The sequence below is a fragment of the Primulina huaijiensis genome, chromosome 6, assembly GCF_012295235.1.
Source record: "Primulina huaijiensis isolate GDHJ02 chromosome 6, ASM1229523v2, whole genome shotgun sequence".
Classification (NCBI taxonomy): domain Eukaryota; kingdom Viridiplantae; phylum Streptophyta; class Magnoliopsida; order Lamiales; family Gesneriaceae; genus Primulina; species Primulina huaijiensis.
In genome coordinates, this window is record NC_133311.1 from 16780807 (window position 1) to 16792658 (window position 11852).

Below are 11852 nucleotides of genomic sequence, written 5' to 3' on the forward strand. Positions count from 1 at the left end.
CTTTCATGTTTTCCACGACAAGGTGCATATAGTTATTTTGTTCTTGTAGTCTATCCATAGCGCCATGAAGCTTGACGATATAATGTTCTTGCTTGCTAGCAAAGTCTTCATGTTGATGACGAGAGCGAGTAGCAAGATGCTTCTCAATTTCAATCCTTACTATCAACTTTCGGTTAGGGAAAACTGGTCGTACCACGTGAAATGGGTTACTTAGGGTTAGGACGAACTGGCTCTCTGCTCGATCAAGATGATGGGTGAGACATTGTACATCAGTTTGAAGCAGGTTCCTAATCTCCAAGAATTCTTGTTTCTCTTGTTTTCCGCTAGCGAGTTGAGCCTTTATGGTTTCAATTTCTCATGTTTGGTTTTCAATGGTAAACTGACAAATGCGAAGGGCTGTTTGAGCACGAGTACGAGGGGCAACCATTTCTTAGAGAAATCGAATGAAAAAGGTTTAGAATCAAAGTAATGGTAAAAATAAAAATTACCGCATCGGACAAGTAAAATAATTGGATCGAACAAAATCTTTCGTTGGATTTTTCACAAGTGGAAAGAAGGGGTAATTTCGCACAGATTCAAAGCAATTGAGGAAATTGAGTTTCGAGATTCCATGCGAAAGAATAAGCCATCTAATTATGGTGACAACTTGAATTTAAAGATTTAAACAAACATACATGAATGTGATGTATCAGAATGATTTGGATAGGAAGGCATGGGTTTTTGCCAAAATTTGACTTCGCCAAATTTTGTCTATTAAACTCCCAGCCGGATTATGAACCTGGCGGCTCTGATACCACTTAATTGTCACGCCCCGAGACCGAGGCGTCGGTGACATCCGACATTGTTTAACAGTTACTTGAAAACAATTAAGCCTCGTATCGAAATGCCAAAAACCAGTCTTTTTCATAAATAAAACATTGTCTTTACTTTGACAATAGAATAAAAATACATCAAGATTGCGGAAGCGAAATAAATACAAAGTCTTGAGTCTAGATCTTTTGGTGCGATCACCAGCCCCAGAACGTCTCATGTTCCTCCTCGCTCCATTGTTCTTCATTTTTGTCTGGGGATTGATGTAACAGGTGAGTGCTTTGGGAAACACTCAGTAAGTAGGGGCCGATCGATTACCACAAATACATATAAAGATAATTTTAAAACATCTTTTAACAGACTTTCAAAACTTATCATATCAAACATTAACCGAATCAGACTCGAAGGGTGAAACATAACTTATCAGAACAATTCAGAACAGATCAGATCAGAACAAACGGAACACTGTTATTCATCTCGTCATCCATGGTCAAATTGTCCCCCATATGTTAGTCCTCTAAGGGGTGAGGCCAAAACACAGTTTTATACCCACTGATGGGGGCCATAACACAGTTTTATACCCACTGATGGGGGCCATAACAGAATTTACAATCGTCGTTCCATATCCAACTCGAATCATAACAGTGTATTACAAAATCAGATTCATCAAACAGTACTTATCAGAATTATGAGAGGACTCAGCAGATTCAAAGAACGTCGAGACCAGAAGAACATATCGTACATCGATCGAGATTTTATAATACATAATATAGCATTTTTCGAAAATGATTTGACACACATACAAGCATGTCATACTTATAGAAATTTTAAATTAGAAAGAAATACATAGCAAAAACCCACTTACCGAATTCGAAGGTGTAGTTTTCGAAATTGCCAAGTCCTGAAGTACAACTCCCGTTGAATTTCGGTCAGACGGTGACCGAAACCTTGCAGTATTTTGCCTAGATTTATGAAGCAAATCCAGCAGCATTTCGACGTATCTTCTGATCACTCGGACTGCACGAAGCCTTCCCCCTTTTTCTTCTTGCCTTAGACGTCGAAATGGAGAGTAGAGGAGAGAAGAGGAGAGGGATGAATTTTTGTGATGATTTTAGGTGTGGTCTCTTCAACATACAATGGTGTATTTATAGGTGAGATTTTGCCCTTTGAACTTCCTCATGGCCAACCCCTTGCATTCCAAGCAAGTATTAATTGTGTTCATTCATTCATCCATGCACACCAAGAGTCACTTTGGTATATCAAGGGTCATCTCTTTCATAATAAATTCATCCATGCACACCAAGAGTCACTTTGGTATATCAAGGGACATTTCATGCACAATGAATTTGTCTCATCCCTTTGATTGTATTCGAAAATTTCGGGTTCTCACATTATGCACACGATTTACTACCAAAACTTGAATTTTATGCCAAGAAAATCTGCAAATCCAACTTCGAAACAAGATTACCAGAGCTGAGATTGGGGACACAGACAATGTATCAATGGACAAGTTCACCAACCCGACAAGAACGTTGGCCTGCATGTATTAAGATAAATCACGAACGTTAGACTCCAGAGTAACCAAACTGTTTCAAATGCTAATATGCTATGCAAACCTTGATATTATAACATCATCTGCTATACTAGTTACCAACGTGTCTCATAAACGAAAATTTCTATTGGAAGATGATAATAATCATAAGAAAAGTTGCGAGTAAATTCTTGTTAAATGATTTTTCAAGAACTGAACTTTTACTTCTCGGTACATAGTATGATAGCATCAGAATGGTTAGTACCTGAACGTTACATTGTTATAGCAAAAACGGCAGAGGAAAAACTGGAAATAGAAGAGTCTTGTGAGTGCTACATTGAAAGAAGACGTCCTCTCTTCCCAATTCAAAAACAAATAACAGCCATTACAAAAATGGCTGGGATTAAATCAAATAGGAAACACATTTCACAGTGATACTTTTAAATAGAAATAAAAATGAAATGACATGACCAAGTGCGAGCTAACAGCAGACAATTTCTATCATACGACTCTAAGGCCAGAATAGAATCATATAGTACAAATATGTAGACGAAAAAATGGAAAGTTTCAACATTAGAAACACAGCCTCGGGAACTTTAACTGCGTAAACATAATTTCTTGTGTTATGATGACCACTATAATAATTGTCATGATTGATCTTCCTCGTTTGGGGGTGGTCATTGTAAATAGAGCTTAAGTTCTTGGTCTTAATTTGCACAGAATACAATTCATGCTCTCTTGCAGCAAATATGGATTTTGTTACCTGAAGGTTGGTAGCCAGCACGAGAGAAACATATGCTAAGTTGCACTGCAAATAAATTTAAAATGATTTTCTGGTCAGAAACATTTAAAATTATGGAATTTTCTCCCTTCAAGATGGGAGTTGATTTGAACAAGGACTGGGGGGTATGATGTATCAGAAAGGTGGAATGTGGTATCTTACCATCCGGCGAGAAACCCTTTGATCAACATACTTGTCCAGAAGCAAAGTGACTGACCTGCATGAACATAATTAAATACCGAGCCACCAAAAGAATGTGATCATAAATGAAGCACTTGCGGACCACAACCCATTCACCATACCAAAATACGAGGCAAAGGGCCCAAACTCTAGCCCTTGTCCATTACATAGATCTTAAAGAAGGACAAGCATTTCCTCCAAAGAAGAGATAACTTCCTATCTGGACACCAGCAAGATACATGCCCCAATACCCTGAAACAAATATGTATATGTAAATAAATAAATAAAATAATCAAAAGATTCCATGAAAACCACAAATATGTTCATAGTAATACCTATAGGGGTAACCTAAGTTCGAGATTCCAATTTTACAGCTGAACTATTTTCACTTCATCAGTCATATAATCACGATGAACTACACAGCAAACTAAAGTTATCTGTAAATTAAACAATCCAACAATATTTAACATATCTTGTTCATACTAAGATTTTCACATAATACTGACAATGTAAGAGTAAGTTTTTAGGTGCCTTATTTTCATAACAAAACCTCGCATTATTCATCAACATAAATCATAAGTTAGTGGATATTGCTTAAATCACTTTTTTCCTATCAAACTGTAGCTTCGAACATAAATTACAAAAGCCTGCACATGAAACAAGTGTCGCAGTTGCTCATGAATAAATGCAGACTTGCACAACAAGCAATAATAGCAGAGATGTCTAAGATTGTTATCCCACCTGATAATTGACGCTTGAACAAGTATGGTGTAGGAAGCATAATCCACACATAAACATTTTGTATAAGATCATTTAAGGTGTCCATAAGTGATATAGAATCACACTCAAATTCATTAGCTATCTCACAGCTCCTCGCAACCAGGAACAAGTCCTAAGTCTTAGGTTCAGGAGCAACTTATAGAATTTACTGCTCCAGAGTGTCCATCAAAGAGAAAAGTCTATTCTAAAAAATATACTCTAATATGTTCTCTGTTTTTTTTAAAAAAAACAAACATATTTAACCTAATGTTTTTCAAAACTCGAACATATTTACCATATTTGCAATAAATTTAGAATAATACTAAAGATACAACCAAAATATCGTACATCGATATTTATAATAATTATATCGTGATATTTTGTTATTATCTCATTAAATTTTGTATTGGAATTTTTCTATCGGATTTTTTGTGTGATAAGAATTATTGTATAAATTTAGTTGTATATATCACATTACTAATAAATTGATGCCTAATTTTAAAAGATAAGGTTCTAAATATAATTACTTTTATACAGATAATTTTTACAAATAGTGCTAATGCAATTCGCCCTTGTTAACAAATTTATAAGATCCAGATATGCCGAGAGTACGGTAATTGAAGATTTTTTTTTTGTTTTTTATATAAGAAAACGTATCTGAAATTTTTTTTAAAAAAATAATTTGTTATTGTTTATTTTAAATTATTACTATTTATTTATTTATTTTCTACAACTTATCCGTCAACGTGAATTAATAAATCCCACCCATCCCTTCTTTAGGTCATTTTTTAAAAAAAAAATCGTAAGCCCAAACCAGAAGATTAAGAATGAAATTGAGATGAAAACCAACTTTAAATTGGGCCTTGTTTATAATTGGATCGGGCCTATTGAATAAATGAATTTTGTAAAAATATTCCATTTGTGGTTTTAATTTCATAGGGATTCAACTATGTATTTATGATGTTGTTGTTGTTGTTGTTGTTATTATTATTATTATTATATAAATGGTTTAGTGGAAAGTGGCAAATGACACTTAAATTAAAAGAGCATATTTTATAATTCAATAATCTGATGGAATCACTCATCTACTTAGTTTTTAACATTAATTAAAATAAATATATTTTTTCTTATGGTTTGATTGCAAACTTTCAACTTTGCTTATGAAGACTATTTTAGTTTGGTGGTAATATTTCAAAACAAATCCTCTTGTTCATACCAAAAATCTTTCGGAAAATTGTGGAAAATATGTATATTATAAGTTTGGTTCTTTGTTAAAAATTATAGCTTAATTGATTTACAAATAATGTTCCATAAAATTATATTCCATATCAAGATTTACAAATATACAAGAATTGTGACCAAACTAATACTTTATATTTATATAAAATTAAATTCAATAAAATCCTCCAAGGTTGTATAGAAAAATGCAAAGAAATAAGCAAGTTTATTTTATTTGATAAAGCAGAGAGATGAGAAAGTAAAAAAATTAAAGAGTGGAACTTTTTTCTAATATCAAATTCAGATAAAAAGCAAATACAATAAGGGGTGTAAAGGATGCATGCCCAGCAGCACAACAAAATATCGGCCCAAACCCCCCAAACTTTTCAGAAATTACAAATCGAGACCACAAAAACCAAAATATCACAATCCCGTCCATTAAGCTACCTTGTATGCATCTCTTACATCCCATGTTTTATCTCATAAACAACAACAAAAAACAGGGAAAATTATATATAGAAACTAAAAGAAATTTTAAAGACAACCCAGATCTAAAAATGGAAATACACGACTAAATTTGACACAGATTCGGACCGCTACCCTCAATTCCCCGCAACGCAATGCAGCGCTCTTCCGATTCTGACCCTCTCCGGGGAGAGGAACAGAAGCTCGGGAGAGCGAAAATTGCAGAGCTGTGTTTGGTTTGTTGTTTCGTGGCCATCAGCTTGCGCATTCACATCTCCACCCTCCGCCGCCAACTCCACGGCAAACGCCGCCCAACCCCGCCGCCAGGTGAAGTACCGGACATGGGAATATTGCAGATGCTAAAAGAAGGAAGTATGAAGCTGGAGAAATAATTAGCCAAAATTTGGCTAAGTGAGAAAGCGAGACTATGATTACAGAGAAAAGTGAGTGTATAGGTGCTAGTAGTGGGAAGTGGGAACCTTATATAAAGGGAAAGAATATATGTAGGTTTATTTTTTTATTTTTTNTTCATATATTTTTTCATATATTTTTTTTATTATAAGATCAAATGTTTTTCGTTTCAGAGAACTTATTGTTCGTTATCCTAACAGGAGAATCATGATTCCAATGATATTTTTCCCAATAATCACATCTTGGATTGCTTACAAAAACCAAGATGTAATTATTTGCCTATTATCATTTTATAATAATTGAAGTAAAAGAATGCATAATATTACATATATGAGGGCATGTTTGTGGGAGAATGGGAAAAAGTCCACTAGCTAGCTCGAAATCCAAGAAAAGGAGTACTTAATTCTCGTGTATAGTAAATATATATATAAATAAGGAAAAAAGCGTGACTTCGTGTTGTATGTGAACATGGGGGAGGGGCTTTCACTTTTATGCAAATTTGTTGGCTGCGTCTCTAATCCATCGCTCTCGATTCAAGACAAAAGTCTTTATCTTCATTACCAACTTTTCGGATTTATTACCTTATTATTGATTTTGTAGTATGTAATTATGATACCCAAGCTTTTCATAATTTATTGAAAATAATTACTACTTTCTTATATATATTTAAGAAATAATAAATTTATTTTATTATTTTATTTAGTGAGACCGTTGACCCGATCTATACGAAAAGTAATATTTTGACATAAAATATAATATTTTTTCATAGATCGGATCGAGTTAGAGATATGTCTCATAAAATTTATCTGTAAAACGATTTCATAATAGTTTTAGTTTTTAAAAAATTAAATGTTTTGAATGTTGTTGAGGTTGCATAAACTATATTTATTTTTGTCAAAAATCATCAATCACTCTTTTAAAAATATAACGAAGTTATATGTGTGTGTGTGTCTGCGTGTGTGTGGGAGAGAGAAGGCAAAATTGTGTCTGTGTTTTGTGTGTATATTATATATAGGCAAAAACTTGTGTGAGACGGTCTCACGGATCGTATTTTGTGAGACGAATCTCTTATTTGGGTCATTCATTAAAAAATATTACTTTTTATGCTAAGAGTATTACTTTTTATTGTAAATATCGGTATGTTTGACACGTCTCAGAGATAAAGATTCGTGAGACCGTCTCACAAGAGACTATTCTTATATATATGTCCAACGTCGTTAATCTTATCAACCACCAACTTGGTTATCATATGTTGATTGAACAAGTTTATCAACAATATCATTAATTGCAGCTAATTAACTGCATGTAAAAACTCAGCTATATATTAACGAATTCTTATAGTTGATAGAGAGTTTGTCAGAATCGAATCTCGAATTTGAGATCTCATCACAGACCTGAGACATTAATAAGTTATAAGTCATTGTGGCAAGTTCTTAAGATTCTAGGATACTCCTTTCTAGTGATGTTGGCTAATTTTTAGATATTATTTGCTAATCAATTAATATAAATCATATATAGATATTATATTAGATTATTTGCTAATCATGCATAATGCAATCTACTTTATTAAGTGCTTTGTAAATAAGAAAACCCTAGGTATATATCTTTTATTAAGATATTATTTGTCAACCCAGAGTTGTTAGTGCGTGGGAAAAAAAAACCCATCCTTTTTCGAACAATTGATTGATTTAATTAATGAAGCGCCAAAATCAAAAGAAATGGGTTGTTAAATCACTTTATTGTTGGATTTGTCGATCACAGATCGATAAATTTTGTAGGAAAAATGCTGAGAAATAATTCATCCACGAGTAGAGAAATTATCCATCTCATGCATGGGTTGGGTGCCTATGTGCTCCTAAGCACCAACAATTAAAAATACAAAAAAAAGTGAGACGAATGTCCTATTTGAGTCGTACATGAAAAAAAATATTAATTTTTATGTTAAAATTATTACATCTTATTCTAAATATGAGTATGAATGACCTATCTTACGCATAAAGATCTGTGAGACCGTCTCACAAGAAACGTACAATTAAAAAACATGGTGCCTCTTTTTCGATCACTCCCTTAATGTTAGCTTTTAATTTCGCTCATGTTTTAGAAAAGTTTTATGATTTGCTCAAGGTTCCGTTTGAACTAACTAAGCATGTTGTTCCAAAGTACATGCTAGATCAGAGAAAATGTTATAATTTTGGTCATATAACTTTATCATTTTCAATTTTTTGTCCTGTAAATTTTCAAGTGGTGGTTTTAGGCTTATATGTTGGTATTTATTATCACTTTTATTTATTTTTTATCGGAGTGATGAAGTAGTGCAGGAAATTGACGATATGGAAATGGAAATTGCTGGAGTGACATCGGAAATTGGTGACGTGCCTAATGTCACGACATCGCTCCAGTGAAAATGAACTAAAAATGACACTAAGTAGTAAATACCAACTTATAGGATTAAAACTGCAACTTGAAAACTTTATAACGTTGCAAAACTAAAAATAAAAAAATATTAAGTTACATGACCAAAATGATAATTTTTTTCATTAAAAAAATACTTCATTTGCTCCAAATATAAAAGTCACATTTCATTTTTCATTTATCTCAAATATATAATCCATCATCTATATTTCGTTTTAGTTTCTCTATTATTTCACCAATCTACATATATTAATTATTAAATACATTAACTACGGACTTCAAACAATTTCTATATCCTATTAAAACACCAAATAAATAAAGGTTAGTTGGAAAACTTCTTGGTGAAATTTATTTTTCAAATATCTTTCTTAATCATATGTATATATTTGACGGATGAAGTATACAGATTGGAAATGAATCATATAAATGGGCACTTGAAATATTTTGTTTTGGTTCAAAAAATATTACTTTGAAATCTATAGAATAATTACTTGGACAGATAGAATTAGGTAAAGATTTGAATAGCAACTTAAGCCAATGACTTTATTATATTTTAAAAGATCTTGAAAAAAAAAAAGATTGACTAGCTAGTAAATTTTTTATGTCCATCCTATAGAATAATTACTTGGGCAAAGCCACGATTTTGGCAGACCTTCTAGACAGTAATGACAGTACTGCTTTCGAATCATAATCGCGAACTAAACCTAAACCATAAATTTTAAGTAAGTGTGCGAATGATATAATATTTGCCACAAAGAATTTGATTTCCGTGGAGAGAAGTTGGATTCCACATAACATCAATCCATGAGTATAGAATTCATTATTTCAATTTATTTTGATCGAACAATAATATAAGTTCATTTGATTGGAATTTTTAATGGTGATCCGAAGAAAATCAAGCCAAATAAGATATTTATATATTTAAAAATACAGAAACAACAATCTTTTGTAATTTCATCTTTAGGTACAAATTTACGGTCTAAGTTATTTAGGAAAATGTAGATACAAACAAACAGAACCTAGTCGGATATTAATACAAATTTAAGGTTCGAATTCGACTCAAATTAAGTATATTAAAGTTTGGGCTCGATTCAAAACTCAAAAAAATTTAATTTTAACTTTTTGGATCAAGTTCGAAACAAAATGAAATTCGAGTTCGGCTTGAAATATTCAAATATACTTGCGAGCTATTGGAACTATTACTCAAAATTAAGGTTAGAGAATAAATGTTTGAAAGATGGAAATGCAAATATATTTAATATATAATCATATTATATTAATAAAATATTACTACTCGCGAATTATCGAACAAAATAATTTTGGCTCAAATTCAGCTCGAAAAATGTTCGAAAATGTTCGATTTCGGTAAATTTGAATATAAATCAAATATTTATCGAATCAACTCGAAAAAATCGCGAATCGCCTCAATTCGTTTACAACCCTAGAGGAAAGTTATTGAAATTATTTTAGTCTTTGAGTGAAACCTTTTTTTTATTTCAAAACATAACTCAATTCCTTTACTTGTATGGTAGTATTGGTTAATTTGCTCTAGAAATGAAGAAAACTCTAAAAAGAATTATGGGTTAGTATGGATTGTTTCGAGAGTTTTGAGGAAAAAATAGCTTTGAGGAAATATTTTGACAATTACATCGTACCACAATTTTTATATTCGTGAAACAGGTAAATTCTGTCAATAATTTTGTGTCGTGAATTTACATATTAATATAATTTATATTATTATTGAGTAAAAATTTTCAAAGAATCAAAATTTGATATATTGGTAAAGTGTTTTGAAAAAAATTCTTGCTCAATTTGTAAGCCAAATTAAACTATCACACATATTTTTAAGAGTAGGTCTCTTGTGAGACGATTTCACGAATATTTATATGTGAGACTAGTCAACCCTACCGATATTCACAATAAAAAGTAATATTTTTCATGTATGACCTAAATAAGAGATCTGTCTCACAAAATACGACACGTGAGACCGTCTCACGCAAATTTTTACCTATTTTTAAATCCATACTCAAATAAAAACAACCACAATTATAATTTAGATTTTTATATTTAAATTTTAAAACGACTGTGTTTCGAAAATTAAACATAGAATTTTACCGTCAAAATGTGGGAAACACGTGTTATTTCCTGCGCGTGAGTAATGCGGTGACGAAGGGATAAACAAAGGTCAATCATTGGATACTTGACGCCTAATCTACGGATCATTGTTTAGCTGGAAAAAGCAAACTCTTTCAAAACTGTCTTTTCACTGTCGGCTCCTCCGTGGACAGGTAGCGGCGCGTGAGCCTCGAGAAGCTGCCTTCGTATCCAATCTAGCCTACAAAATATCTCCAGGATTCACCACTCACTAGCTCTTTCTCTTTAACCAACCTACAGATTTTACATCTTTAATGCATTTCTTAATCACCCCATTAATCCTCTGAATATTTGATTGCTTCGAGGTTTTCTATAATTTGAATCGGTCAAATTTGTTTTTTTAAAAAATATTTTTTATTCATATACTTTTTATGTTTTATAAAACACGTGATCGTTATTTTTCGATACACATTGAATAAACTCCGAACGAACATAGATTACACAATATAAACTACAAATCACGTAACCAACACGAACATCACTCAATGACATATATACTCTATTAAAATTATTGTTATGGTCCTCATAAATTTTTTACTAATAAGATGGATTACATGATGAAGTAAACACATATATATATAATAATTTGACTTACTGAAAATTAAAGATCCTACTCACATTGAGTTTATATACTCTCTCTGCCCAAAAAAATATAGAACACAAATTAATAAAATAAATGGAAAAAAAATTTAATTAAGAAATTTTCAATTTTGTCTTTATATAATAAATCTTTTAATATCATATAAAATTTGTTTGAAATAAACATAAACTATTATTATTGTTATTATTATAATTAATAGAGTAACACAAAATAAATGATTGGTGCCAAAAATTAATAGAGTAACACATAAATTTCGATTCCATGTAGAGTAGAAGATATAAATATTTTTATGAATTTTGGATTAATTTAATTAAAAAAAACTCAGATTTTAAGAATGGTTGGCAACGACTAAGATCAGTGCACGCCTAAGCATTGGATCCGGTAGGGAAGCATGGGGACAAAAGTGTTTGGTTAGTGGTAACTTTTTCCAACGTAGTTAAATTGTCATTAAAGAAATTATGATTCATTGGTTAAACCAAACACAACCCGAATCAAAGCTAAGGATATCAATGAAACCAGAAGTCTTATCG

General features: G+C 31.9%; 1 long non-coding RNA gene across 1 annotated transcript; it reads left to right on the forward strand.

Annotated features, from left to right (window-relative positions):
* The first annotated feature begins 2267 nt into the window (after window positions 1–2267).
* LOC140979628 (uncharacterized) lies at window positions 2268–3340 on the forward strand. Its single transcript, XR_012175778.1, has 2 exons — window positions 2268–2353; window positions 2514–3340. It is a non-coding gene; the product is annotated as an uncharacterized lncRNA (long non-coding RNA).
* The last annotated feature ends 8512 nt before the right edge of the window (window positions 3341–11852 follow it).